Raw genomic sequence first — 13767 nt, forward strand, 5'->3', positions numbered from 1 at the left:
AGCACTCAGGAATCTTTTCTGGCAATTCTCGGGGGACCATATGGGATGCAGGGAATTGAACTCAGGTTGGCTACATGCAAGACAAGCACCCTACCGTATCACTGTGGCCCCCAGGATCATTGAGTTTTAAAGGTGATTGGTACATAGAAATTTAAACCTGAGACCTGCTGTTCTGTTGGGAAATGACTTCAGTAAAAAGAGAGTTGTTAATACGCCATCAGAAAGAAACGGGGGTTTAGTATGAGAAAAGAGCAGTGTCCAGTGTAGGGGCAAACTCTGAAAGGAGTACATCTCTGATGCTTGGGCACCCCTGTTAGTGCATCTTTAAATATGTATGTTGGTGGATAGGACTAATTACAATCAAATATACACAGCATAGGTGATTGGTGCCACTTTTTCATTGATGTGGAGATTTCTGTTTTCAAGGATGCAGCTTATGACAAATGCGAATCTGTGTGTCATCTACGGAAGCCTGAGTCTCTTCCTTGCACTCACAACTCTGATTCTTTTACTCCAGCGTCAAGAAGCCTGCATTTCTGCTGGGCTTTTTTCTTGCCTTTAGAAAAGCCTGAGATTGGAACTGCTGCTCATAAACTGAACTGCTTGGTTTGCGTTGTCAGCAGTAAAGGAGAATGAACGCAGCTGTGGAAAGGGGCTTTGTGGTCGAGCTGGTGCACCCCATAGTCCCTTCCTTCCCCAAGGAAGGTGACTCCCCGTACCCTGGATGTCCTTTCAGGCCCGCAGGCTTCATTGCACCCTGGCCTCCTGGCCAGCCGCCAAGCATGGGGACAGAGCCTAAGTGGCTCTCAGCAACAAGCAATTGTGTTTATCAGTGGCCTTCTGGAAGGTCTTTTTCTGGTCATACCTTAGGAGAGCATATCTCTCCAGCCCAGAAATCAGAGTTTTAAAGACTCAGAACCCTCTCCTCCACCTCTTCAACTCCCCCCCACACACACACACTTACATACCCACATATGCATTCCCAGTCTAGATCTTGTCTACAGCAGTACTTTCTGTCTATATTCAAGGAAGATTAAGCCTTGTTCAAATAAGTGGTGTGCACGACTTGGATATAAGAGGTCCTGAGTTTGAGGTCCAGCACCACATGCTCACCCTTCCCAGCACTGCCTACCGTGGCCCCGGCAAGCCCCAGCACCACTGGGTCTGAGCAGCAGCATATCCCCTGTCCCTGAGCATCTAATCTCAGGCCAGGCACCCCCAGGTTGCTGGAAGTGGCCCCCAGGCTTCCCTCCCTGGTAGGAGTCCCCCTCCCCCTCTTGCCCATCTGCCACCAAAATCTTAAGCCCTGGCAAATGTGAGTAGGTCTCAAGTGCTTCTAGGATGCTGCCACTCTTACTGGATTTAGTGTTTGTTTGGCAATGGGGAGGAGAGGAGAACTCCAGACAGGTGGGGGTTGGTTCTTCCATTCAGCCAGAATGTCATGGGCACCTGTCCTGCATCTCACCTTGTAGTCTACAGAGTCTAGAAAATTTAATTTTTTCTGGCAGGCAGATTCCATGTTTAACAACAGTACTCTTAAAATAGATGCCCCTCATGTGATTTGACTCAAAAACTTTGCCTTCAAGGAGTTCAGCACATCAGTGGTGAATGGCAGTTTCTAGGCAGTGGTCTCCTAATTCGGAGCTCTGGGGTTCTATGCCGGGGAGGCGGTGGTTTGGGAGTTTTGAGGAAAGGAGAGCTGGGGAGGGCGGGCCTCGGGACTGCCTAGAGCTGTCTGATTCATGGGCAGGCCTGGGGAGAACCGGGTGGAGTGTGGCTCAGCCTGGCCCTGTCAGCTGAGCAAGGAGGCCTTTGGGGAGGAGGAGCAGGGGAACGCGCCAGGAGCCTGGAGAGTTACAGCACCCTGCAAGAGTTTTTGCCTCTATGGTTTTCTGAAGGAAGGTCAGGAATTTTATAGTCTGTTCTGTGTGATTTGAGGCTCTGAGAATCTTTAAGGAAATCTCTGCAAGCTTCAATAGTAACTGAATTCATGTCGTCTTTCTACCATATCAACCCCCATGTTTGATTATGGATGAACAAAGAATCTTAAGCTAACATACCTCCTGCCCCAATCCAAAGACAAAAATAGGACCGTGTGTGTGTGTGTGTGTGTGTGTGTGTGTGTGTGTGTGTGTGTCTGGGTGTCTCTGTGTGTGTGTCTCCGGGTTTTGCTCCTGGCTCTGAACTCAGGGAACATTCCTGGTGGTGCTCTCAGGACCATATGAGATGGCAAGAATAGAACCCAGGTCAGTCATGTGCAAGGCAAGCGCCCTGCATGCTGTACTATCTCTCCAGCCTGCTTCTATTTTCTTTTCAAGCATAGCTTTATTGGAGCTCTCTTACACACATACCACTTTTTACATTATTTTTTATTATAAAATGTAGATAGATGAAGAAACCACACTAAAAGTTTGTTAACAACTGCTACATATGTCTAACACATATATTACAAAAGTAACTATTATGTCCTACATATGATCTATTTAAAGATAAACATTCTTGCCACCAACACTTGAACTGAGAATTAAAATTTTCCACTCCAAAAAACTCTGCTCCCAGTAATCACTACAATCTCTTCCTTCCTTCCCAAATTAAACTGATTTTTTTTTATATTCAGGTCCTGTATCTCTTTATGTGCTTACTGTTTATAAATGCACGTGCTTTGATACACTCTGAAGTTGGACAATCTATTCATGTTATCTTTATAGTCTTCTTGAAGCTATAGGTTCTTCCTCCACTCCTGTTTTCATTTGACCTGTTGGAGAATCCAGGTTGTTAAATGCACCGAGTTTCCTGTACTGTTCATTTCAGTAGTTGCTGATTCTTATCTTGCAGATCAGCAAATCTTCTGGCTCTGTGCCTTATGCATATGAGAATCATGAGTTTTGATTAGATTCATATTCATTTGACAAAACCATATATAGAGTGTTCTTTCATCAGGAAAGATGCATTGCTTCAATGTTTGTGTATGTAATGCTTGTAGAACTTTGGGAGTTTTTTGTGTTTGGTTTTATTTTCTGTCTTTCTGTCTGTCTTTCCTTTTTTTTTTTTTTTTTTTTTTTTGCCATACCTGGCAGTGCTTAGAACTTAATCCCGGCTCTGCCCTCAGGGATCACTCCTAGTGGGACTCAGGAAAACCATTTGTGGTTCTAGGGATCGAACCCAGTCAGCCACATGCAAGATGATTGCCCTACCCCCTGTACATTGCTTCTACTCCAGACATAGGATCTTCTGAAGTTAATCTCACGTTAACATTGTGTAATCCCTATTCCTATCATTCAAGCCACAGAAAAGCAGGCACCTTGCTGTGGGTCATGCCTGTTGTTTGGTGCTGGACGGTTTGTCCTCTGCCTGGGCGGCTTCTGTATGTTGTGAGCACAGCACGTGGCTGGCTGGAAGAGCCACTCACAGGGAGTCTGGGGTGGGGGGGGGCTTGCAAGGGGGGGTGTACCCAGTCCTCAAGGACAGGCTTCAGCTGCCACCGAAAAGGCCCAGGGAGTGCTTAGAGACAGCAAACAGGAGTCTTCCACAGGCCACGCTTTTACCCATACTGCTCTTTTTTTTATTTTTCTTTCAAGTAGTGTGCATAGATGAGTCTTTTCAGTGCCTTCCTGAGGGTCCTCTTTGCCATGAAAAGCTTATTCAAAACCCTCCTGGAGCATCTTCATCCCTTCAAGTACTGAGCCACTGCTGTCAGGCAGTGGGGACCGAGGGCCGTGTGCCGTGGAAGCTGGGCTTTGCTTTCGGGAGGCTCCTCACCTGAACATTTCTTTGGCCTCTGGCCTGGCCAGCACTTACACACCTGTCTTCTTTCCCTTGGCCACTGTTCACTGTGAAATGGCTGCTTGGCAGCACCTGCCGAGATGTATTTTATAGAACAACCTCATCTGATTCCTCTTCCAGTAGTTCAGGGGCGGGAGCGGCTCAGAAGTCTGATACGGAGGGCTGGCTTTCCAGGGGTGAGGCCCACCAGGGACCGTCTGACTGGTTCTTATGCCCGTCCATAAGTCCTCTAGATCACCCATTCCAACTTCGCGGAGAATTAGATTAATTCTTATTTTTTTGCTTTTGCGTTTTTGGGTCACCCAGCAATGCACAGGGGTTACTCCTGGCTCTGCACTCAGGAATTACTCCTGGTGGTGCTCAGGGGACCTGCTGGGAATCAAACCTGGGTTAGCCTAGTGCAAGGCAAACGCCCTACCCTCTGTACTATCACTCCAGCCCAGACTTAGCACTGTCCTCCCGTTGTGCATTGATTTGCTCAAGCAGGCACCAGTAATGTCTCCATTGTGAGGCTTGTTGTTACTATTTTTGGCATATCAAATACGCCACAGGGAGCTTGCCAGGCTCTGCCGTGCAGGCAGGATACTCTCAGTAGCTTGCCGGGCTCTCCAAGAGGGACAGAAGAATCAAACCTGGGTCAGCCACGTGCAAGGCCACCTGCTGTGCTATTGCTCCAGCCCAAAATAACCCAAGAAAATTAAGCACTGTAGCACTGTCCTGCCGTTGTCCATCGATATGCTCGAGTGGGCACCAGTAATGTCCCCATTGTGAGACTTGTAAGAAAATTTTTAAAAATTTTAAAACGTAGCTGCCTGCCTGAGCTCTTTTGAACTGTTTTCTACTGCCATTTTAGTGTTAAAAACTAAAGGCGGGCCGGGCAGGGGTGGGGTCTGGAAAGGTAGTACAGGGGTTAAGACACTAGCCTTGCATGACTGGCCCTGGTTCCAACCCTGACATTGCACACGGTCCTCTGAGCACTGCCAGGAGTGATCCTTGAGCATAGCTGGGTATGGCAGTCTTGGTGCATATGGGCAGATGGTTGTAGCTTGTATGAGACCAGGGGAAGGGGGTCCCTTAGATTCTTTATGGGGTGAAGTTTAGGGGGTAGTAAGTGAAGCAAAGATTGTGGGGTTTCTTCTGTGAATTCATGCTCTGAACCCAGACTTCTCATGAGGTTTCTCTGTCAGAGTGAATATCCATTCAGTGCTTCATAGTTAGTCCCCACCTTATCGTGTGTGTGTGTGTGTGTGTGTGTGTGTGTGTGTGTGTGTGTGGCTTCAGTCCTGTTGAAAGAGTGAAGTCAGGTGGTGCTTGAGTAGCCTTGCAATGGGGCCACCCTTCCATGTCCTTTCATTTGAGAGGATCTGGATGTGAGGGTGTCATTGAACCTGCCTTCTCTTTCCTCCCGTCTCCTTTGCCATAAGGGTCTTGATCTTTTCCTCTGTGCTGGAAAAGTGAAAAGCCACTGTGAAGCCAAAGCTGTCACGAGGGAGCCAAGTGGTGGGTGGGCGGCAGCAGGCACGTTCACGTTGCATTCCAGATAGAAGTTGATTGGGGTGCTTGCATTTGCTGTGGCCTTTTTCTTTTTTGGAGGCGTTGCCCTGTCTTAGCACATCATGTGATTTTGCGGTGATAATTAGGCAGAAACTTGTCTTCCCTACAGATGCCAAGATTACAGAGAGACTTACTCTCACCAGAGACCAGATGACAGCATCCAGAGATATTTTTAGAAAGAGCCTCATCATTTGGTCTCCCCATTTCATTTTCCTTGCAAGAACAGCCTGATTTCTTGCTGATGTGTTGGGGTGCATTGTTAGGGTTGTGAGCTGGAGGGGGGTCCTCTCCCATATCCGGAAAGTCTCTGGTGGGATGGGGACCGTGCTGACATAGCTTTCGTGTTCATTGGCTGGTTGAACTTGTTGAGAAGTGGTGGCTCTATTCCCTTTCAGTGGTATTGCCTGCTCCTCCTCCTCCTTCCAGATTGTTATGTTTTCGGCCTTAGACGGGCATCAGCAGGGACATTTAAACCCCACGGTTAGGTAATAGGCTGCCACGGTGAGAATGGCAGGGCTGCCCAAAGGATGTGTAATGTGTGTCCATGCTGAGTGTGTGCCTGTGTGGACTGGTCTCCCCTCTCAGTCCTGACCGAGCCCCCAGAGAGCCCTTAGATCCAGGCGGATGCTGTGCTGCTCTCCTTCGGGCATAGTTTCCATCGCTGTGTCTCCCTGCTTGGCACCCTGACGCCCTCCTCTGAGGATGACTGTGCCTCTCCCCCCACCCTCCGCTTCCTTGATGTTCTCTCACTCTTTCACCGTCTGTTTTCCTTCCGTCACAGAGGAAGCACGTTGTTCTCTGGGGCGGGGGCGGGGGGGGAGTGTTGAAACGAAATGTGTCCACATGAGAGTGACCTCGAGACCCTGGACTCTCCCGACTCAGCCTCCAGACACAGAGCCCCTTCGTGTCCAGGCAGGGGGCTGTCCTAGACAGAGTACGGCAGCTGACCCCACTTTCTGGTCTGCAGAAAGGCCAGAAATACGGGGTGGAGGGGGGGGTCTTCCTGCCCCTGGGGCTCTGCTAGGGTGCCTAGGTGCCACCTCCTCCTTGGTGCTGACCAGCCCCCTCATTAGCAAGCTGCCTGCTGGGCCTGTACTTGGGGAATGAAGCGTGTCCCCTTCCTGGCAGGCACTGGTTTCCGTGGCTAAATAATTAACACCGCAGGGAACTGGGGGGATGGGACCTGAATTAGGTAATACTGACAGCTTCTCCCTGGACTCCTACAGTAGGTCAGGTTTGGGACTTGGGGACTCGAGTCCCCTGATGACTCATTGCATAGTGATGTTAGATTGTGGTTTGTTCGTTGTAATTGTGAAGGAAAAAAACCGAATCCCCTCTTTAGGAAGCGCATCAGAACCTCTGTCTCTTCATGCCTGCAAGGTCCCAGGTAGAAGTCAGGATCACACAGTGCAGATGCTGAATTGTGACTGGCAGGCTGAATTCCTCCTGGATACCAAGGTGTCTGGCCTTTGCACTTTTCCTCCTTCTAAAATCTCTAAGCTGTGCTTCTGCAGTGCAGGGTGATAATACTTGAAGCAGACACTACCACCCAGAAAGCCAAGGGTGCCAGATCTCGGGATGCAGAGACCTCTTTCCCTCTGTCATTGTCCCTGCCCTCCTGTCAGAAAATTTCCCTTCTCCTCTGGGGAGCTGTACCCAGGGTAGACAGGACCATGGGAATGTAACCTTACAAGTGCTAAACCCTGAGGTCTTCGTGGAGATGGTAACAAAAGGTATGATGCCAGCCAGCCCAGCCACAGGAGAGATTGAAGTCACAAGCACATATTGTAAAAATTCCAGATGACCATTTGATCATCTCTTCTCTATGGAGGGAGGTGCAGGCGTCCGTGCAGGTGCGTGTGCACGCACGAGTGTGTCTGCGCTCACTTTTTGATGCATTTTTCATTACTTGTTCACCTTATCTGGTGAGTTCAAGTTGCTTCATTACCACTTTTCTATCCATTGCTTGACTTACAGCCATTTTCCCCTACCTTGACAGTCAACACTCTTTCCTTCTCTCCCTCCACTCTTCCCCGCCCCTCTCTCGGCTCTTCCCCGACCCCCAACAAAAGATCCTCTGTCTTGAGGTCTGTCTTGTCAGTTCCTTTAGCTCCATTTCTATGAGTGTACTTTTTATTTTAATCCTCTGACCTTTCCTGGGGCTGGAGCGATAGCACAGTGGGTAGGGCGTTTGCCTTGCACGCAGCCAAATGGCCAACCCGAGTTTGATTCTTCCGCCCCTCTCGGAGAGCCCGGCAAGCTACTGAGAGTATCTCACCCGCATGGCAATGCCTGGCAAGCTACCCGTGACGTATTTGATATGCCAAACACAGTAACAGTTGTCATAATGGAGACGTTACTGGGCCCACTCGAGCAAATCGATGAACAAGGGAGGACAGTGACAGTGACCTTTCCTGGGTTCCGTGGCCACTTGTAGTCTGGTACAGCTTACATACATTCAGATACTCTGAGAAAGAAATTTTGTGCTATTACCTTTGAAGATTATTGGAGACAGGATAATAGTAATAATGTTCATTGTTAATGGGATGTTTTGTGGGAGAGTTTTTGGCTGTGTGTGTTACATATATAGTTTTTCTCTGCAGATTTTTAATGCAAAAATCCAGTACCTAGGGACAGGGAGATAGCCCAAAGTGCTGGAGTATTTATCATGTGTGTGCCCCCAGTTCAGTGCCTGGCCCCCCCGCACTGCCAGGTAGAGCCTTGGAGGGACCCAGCATCACTGAAGCTTAGCCTCACCACATCATGGGGTGCAAGCATTAGTCTTTGTGGCCTCATTAGCCGAGTATTAACAGGAGCGGACCCTGTCCCCTTTGAGCATTGCATAGGAGACCCCACCCCCCAAAAACTTCTGAGATGGTCAACTTAGAAATAACTTGCTCCTTAATAGGGGAGGAATTTAAATTGACCCCTCCCTGCCAGTATGAGCATGAGCCTTTGTGGAAGGGAGTTATTTTTGGGTACTCCGCTAGTGGAGTATTCTGGGGGAGGCGGTCTTCTAGGCTGGCTAGTCCTCAGAGCCAGTAGGGGAATAACCAGAAACGTGTGTGCTCCCCTGAAGATCCCCTCCTTCCCTGGTTCCAGCATGAAAACCCTATCTCCTGGGAAACCCTGCAGTTGGAAAATTTAGAGAAAGATCTCCTCTTCCCCTGGACATCCTCCCTGCAAAGGACCCCTGTCACCACCCCACCCCACCCCCCACCATTCACCCTTCTTGGTTAACCTCCCAGAGTGATGAACCCCTTTTCCTTGGAGGCTTTGCAGCACCCGCATCCTGGCTCCAGCCCAGACAGAGGTTTAGGTGGTCTGCACATCCTTGGGTGTCCACCCTTGAGAGCAGTGTGGGCATGTGCAGGCGGGTCTGCTTTCCGGCCAGGCCCCTTGGCTGGGTGGTGGGGCCAGGAGAGGAGGCTGAGAAGCCACACACAGGCCGCCACCCCCTCCCAGCCCCGTTGCTGTGTGAATGTCCTGTACTCACCTCTGGTTTTCTTGTCTCCTTCTTTTAGACCCTCAAACTGACACAAGACCTACAGAGAAAACCCTTTGCCAAATCTGCTCTCAGCAAGTGGACAGTGATACCGTTTACAGCTTAACACCTTTGTGACTCCCGCGCCATTCCCTAGCCCAGCAGAGACTGTTAACAGCCCCTGACCCCGGGTGAAGCACTTAGTCCTGGAACAGAACTTTCTCTAAAGTATGCAAAACCTTCCTTGTACGGGGTGACGAGCCAGCCACCTGCCCGCGAAGGACCACCACTGCAGAGCATCCTGCGTGCCCCGTGTCTCCAGGCCCCAGTGGCCCATGGGATATTTTTAAGTGCTGTTCTGTGTTTGTTTTCCTTTGCTTTCTGGGGTTTTCACATGCATTAACTTGCAGTATTCTTCTGTTGAAATGTTAGCCATTCTTCCCCTGCAAGTTTTTAAAAACAGAAGGAAAAGTTTGTACCAGTGGCCATCCTGACTTGGGGCCTCACACATGTTTGAGCCCATAGAACTCTATGAATTAAAACATCACTTAAGCCAGAGAGGGGGTTTCATCTGGGGTTGGGTTAGCCAGAAGTCCTTATCTAAGAAAAAAAAAACAAAAAGAAAAAGTGGCACAATTATCTGCATACGCACGCCAGTCCAGGATGAACCCCACAGAGGGCACTTCCACGGAGCCCAGCACCGCTGACCCGACCACTTCTCAGTTCTGAGATGGTGGTTGGGCCTGTGGTCTCCTGTCTATATCCTCAGTGTGGGGTGATAAGTCAGCACCTTTCGGGGGTGGGGGAGTGGGGAAAGCAATCAGCTCAGCTTCTACTCATTGCCAAATGCCACGAAAAGGGTTTAGTTTTGGGAGGAAAGGAACAGAAAAAAGAAAAATAGTCCTATTTTGCTTTACAGAAGACACGAATATCCAGGGGAAGGCTCAGCCTGCAGTGAGACATGTGTGCAAGGCGGAGGGGATGCCTTCCTGGTCCCCTAACTCGAGCCCTGGTTGTTCCATCCTGGCTGCCTGGGATCCGTTGTACCTCCCAGGTGCGGCTGAGTGAGAGGCATCCTGCGGAGATTTGATAGAAGCTCAGATTTGGTGAGCCCGGCATAGGCTGCCGTGGAAGGATCAGATAGGGCAGTTTGTTTTCCCGCTTCTTTGGATTTCATTTTGTTTTTCCCTAAAGTTTTGGTGCTGTCTAGGTGCTTTTCTGTTTAACCCAGAGCGTGAGATTAGTCCCTCCCCCCACCTTTTTTGTTTTTTGTTTTTTTTTTAAGCAGACAGTGTAGTTGGGGGACACCTTCAGTACCTATGAGACTGGCATAGCGACACTCGATTATTAGCACAGCGTATGCATACTTCTCCAAAGTGATCGATGAAGACTTTTCTTTTCCTCTGCATAAATAAAACGCATTAGGCAGACAAATGTATAAATATATTTTACCGTGTACAGTACAAAAACAGACCCTCCTGCATGGGCGTTAGGAACCCTCAGCAGTGTCTCAGCCCCATGCTCCCTGCATGAGCCTTCACAGACCCCACGGTGAGCACTGACTCCCTCCCACCAACAGGGATGGGCCACCTGCGCCTCCCCCAGTCCCCCGCCTGCGGCACTCACACCTGCCACCGGGGCCCCTCGTGCACCCCTGCTTTGCAACCCTTCTGGGCCCAAGGTGGGTGGCCACCACAGCTCCCAGCATAGTGAAAACTCATTCAGTATCATCCTGCGTCTCTGCACCTTGCCGGGGCTGTGCTGTTTGTGTGACAGCCCCATTGACTCCACCTCGCCTTTCACCGACTATAAATCATCGTGCAGTTGTGGTTATGGTAGACCTATAGCCTATCGCCTTTTCCAAACAGCTACAAGTTTATAATCTTCATTTTAAAAATACGTATGATTTTTAAGAGATATTCTACGCACCAAGGTCTGCTTGTTGGCGAGACAAGGTTCTGCTAACAGTCTCCCTTGATCATTATGCTAGGGACCTCCTTGATCTCCTCCACGGCACGGCACGGCATGCTGTGCCCCAGAACTGTCTGTGGTGGTGACCCCACCCCTCACAGCTACCTCTCGGTGCCAGGGGGTGCTGGGGGTGACCTGCGGGGTGGACTTCAGTGCAGAGGGTTGATCACATCTCTTCTGAGCACGGGGAGACAGGCAGACTGACAGTAGCTTCTGGCCTTGGCAGTGTTTGAGGTGGCAGGAGTTCCTGTGGGAGTAAGAAAGGGGACCCACAAATGTGCTTCCACTTTGAAACGTGGGGTTCCTTTCATTTGATTGGCTCCCCTCCCCCACCCGCAGCAGGTGTTGGATTTCAAGTAGAATGTCTTAGTATTCTAGAACCTGAATATGATTTAACCTAAGGCAGCTGAGGGAGGGGCAGAGGACCCAGGAGAAGTAAGTGGAGAGGGGTGCTTGGGGCTGGGGAGAATGTACTAACACACGGGGTCTCCTCAGAGTGCTGGGGGCTGAGTGAGGGCAAAGTAGTGTCTCAGTATCCGCCCAGAAGGGGGTCAGACAAAAACGAAAGTCTGTCTGGGATCTTGCCACCCGTTCACAGTGCTCTGTCCCCATCAGGGACAGGCTCCCTTGGACTAACTGAGGAGCTGCTGTGCGCCCTCCCCCAGCACCCTTTCTCATCTGTGTGAGGGAGCTCCCTCCTGGGGTGCGGGCAGCCTGTTCTCTCCTGGGCCCCTATGGAGCACGCAGGATGTGTTGGGCTGGTGGCTGGAATGTTGGCATTACAAAAGAACTGGCCCAGGCTACTCTCCAGCTTCTAAAAAACTGCTCTCTGGACCACCCTCCCCCCCAGCCCTGCAACCCCTTCTGACAGGAAATTAGAAAGAAGGGTCACTGATGTTGAACATATGCCATGGGGCTCTGCGGTTCCCTCCCTCCTGGTTCCAGAACTGGGTACCTTTTACCAAAGTTAGCAAAGAGCTTTATCACAAGCCCTCACTGGCCTGGTGTGGGACAGCGCCCACCCCACCCCCCAGCCTAGACCAGCAGACCCCGTCAACTGTGAATCCCCACTCCCCCAGGTTCACCAGGACTCCTGTTTCCTGAGACATCCTGTGTACAGGGATGCTGTGTTGTGCGTGGCCCCTGCCTATCCTGACGTGGTGCTTAGCACCACGAAGTTCAGGCTTGGAGTCCTCCCTGGTGAGGTCCGTGCTTGCCCAGGATTGGAGGGGCACATGGACTCTGCCTTCACCCAGTGAGCACGCCCATACAGACTGTGACTTACCTGCCTGGGAAAGACTCTCCGGGAGAGGCAGAACGCCACCCAGGCCAGGTCACATGCTGCCACAGACTGTCACCCCTCCTTCCTCTGAGAGCAGAAACCAAACCTGACAGTGCTGAGCCCCTTTTCCTGCTACTGTCTTTGGAGAACATTGGATGATTAGTCATACTTTTTTAAAAAATTATTCTTTAAGAAGCAACGTTTTGGTTTTTTTTCTTTTTTTTTTTTTTTAAACATACAATCACTGGCAAAGAGGTACGAAAAAGCCAGCTTCTTTGGCAAACTGCGGGGCAGAGAGGCCCATGAGGAAAAGTAAAATTCTTGTGAAAATCACATCTGAGAACAGACTGTTAAAGCAGATGCCCTAGGCATGGGACCGCTTAGGTTTATATTTGGTCTGACTCTTTAACGGGAAATTTTTTATGCAGTTTGAATGAATGAAATAATTTCCCTCTTGTTTAGTTTTAGTTTTCTGTGTTTTTTTTTCTTTGATGAATGATTGGTTAGAAAGCCTTTGCCACACTCCAGAAATATTTGCGTGGCTGCTTGAAAAAAAAAAATGTGTGTCCGGTCACCTGTTTCTCTAAAATTATCTCATTGCTTGGCAGACAGTCTTTGCTCATATACTTGTTCTAGCACATAACATACACAGGAAATAGAAACAAATATGAAGGAAACCAAAAAATTAGTCGATATTAAAAAAAGTATCTTGTGCATTTTGGCTTCACATGTTGCACATTTTTTAAGAAAAAAGGTTGCATGAATGGGGGAAAAAAATCCGTAACAGTACCAGTAATTCGTAATGGTTTCTTTTGTCACACCCCATGCAGACTAGAATTGACATGGTGCATGGCCATATTCCAACACCAGAGAGGCACGCACTTAATCTGTTGAAGTACTTTATCCTTTCTTTCCAAGTGAACACTATCATGCATTCTGAGGATTTTTTTCTAACCATCTGAGTTGTCATGAATTAACTCTTCCACTTTTTTTTTCTCCAGATTTAAAACTGGTTTGAGTTGGGCATCTCCCCCCTTTCAAAATGAACTAGAGATGCAGCCCTTCCTTTCCTAGGTGTTGTAGATATTGCCTTGTGTATGCCATTTAAAACCATAATCTAGTTTGTAAAAGAGATGGTGAAGCATGTAAATAAAGCATCAATGACACTCTATCTTACTCCGAGAAGATTTTGTTCTCCCCTTTGGTTGGCACCGAGCATGGCATGGAATAGCCGAGTTCATGTCAAGATCATCCTGTGGGCGGACCTCATGGGGAAAGGGCACAAAGCTGGGATCTCGGGATGAATCTGGGGAATGTTGTCTCTGGTTCCCTTTTCCTCTACATGACAGCTAGACGATGGAATAAAAGCAGGTTGACAGCATCATTTCTGGGGGTTGATTGTCATCTTTGCATTCACTGGGTCAAGTTGGCCAAGAGTAGTTTTCTGCCTTTAGATGATCTTCACTGAGTGCCAGGCTTGGATGTGTCCAGTAAGGAATCAAATGAGTTCAAGAGATAACTTCACCTCCTGCATATTGAGAGTCGTACACGCAATATTTCAGGCTCTTGGGGTTAGCTGCATAATTGCTCACACTATGTACTTTTCCAGATTTCAAATAGTCTCAGTTAAGATTTGGAATCTCAAGAGGTCCACCCTATTGTAAAACTACTGGTAGACCAGGTTATGTGTGTG

The 13767-nt window shown here is 49.1% G+C and overlaps 1 protein-coding gene across 2 annotated transcripts in view; it reads left to right on the plus strand.

The window, feature by feature from the left end:
• Positions 1 to 9374, plus strand: part of FOXO3 (forkhead box O3) — a 121416-nt gene extending 112042 nt beyond the window's left edge. For both annotated transcript variants that reach the window (XM_056125053.1, XM_056125052.1), the window contains one exon: positions 8862 to 9374. The gene's annotated coding sequence lies outside the window, so the exon portion shown is untranslated. The remainder of the gene's footprint in view (positions 1 to 8861) is intronic.
• The last annotated feature ends 4393 nt before the right edge of the window (positions 9375 to 13767 follow it).

The sequence above is a fragment of the Sorex fumeus genome, unplaced genomic scaffold (genome assembly GCF_029834395.1).
Source record: "Sorex fumeus unplaced genomic scaffold, SorFum_2.1 ptg000054l, whole genome shotgun sequence".
In the NCBI taxonomy this organism is placed as follows: Eukaryota; Metazoa; Chordata; class Mammalia; order Eulipotyphla; family Soricidae; genus Sorex; species Sorex fumeus.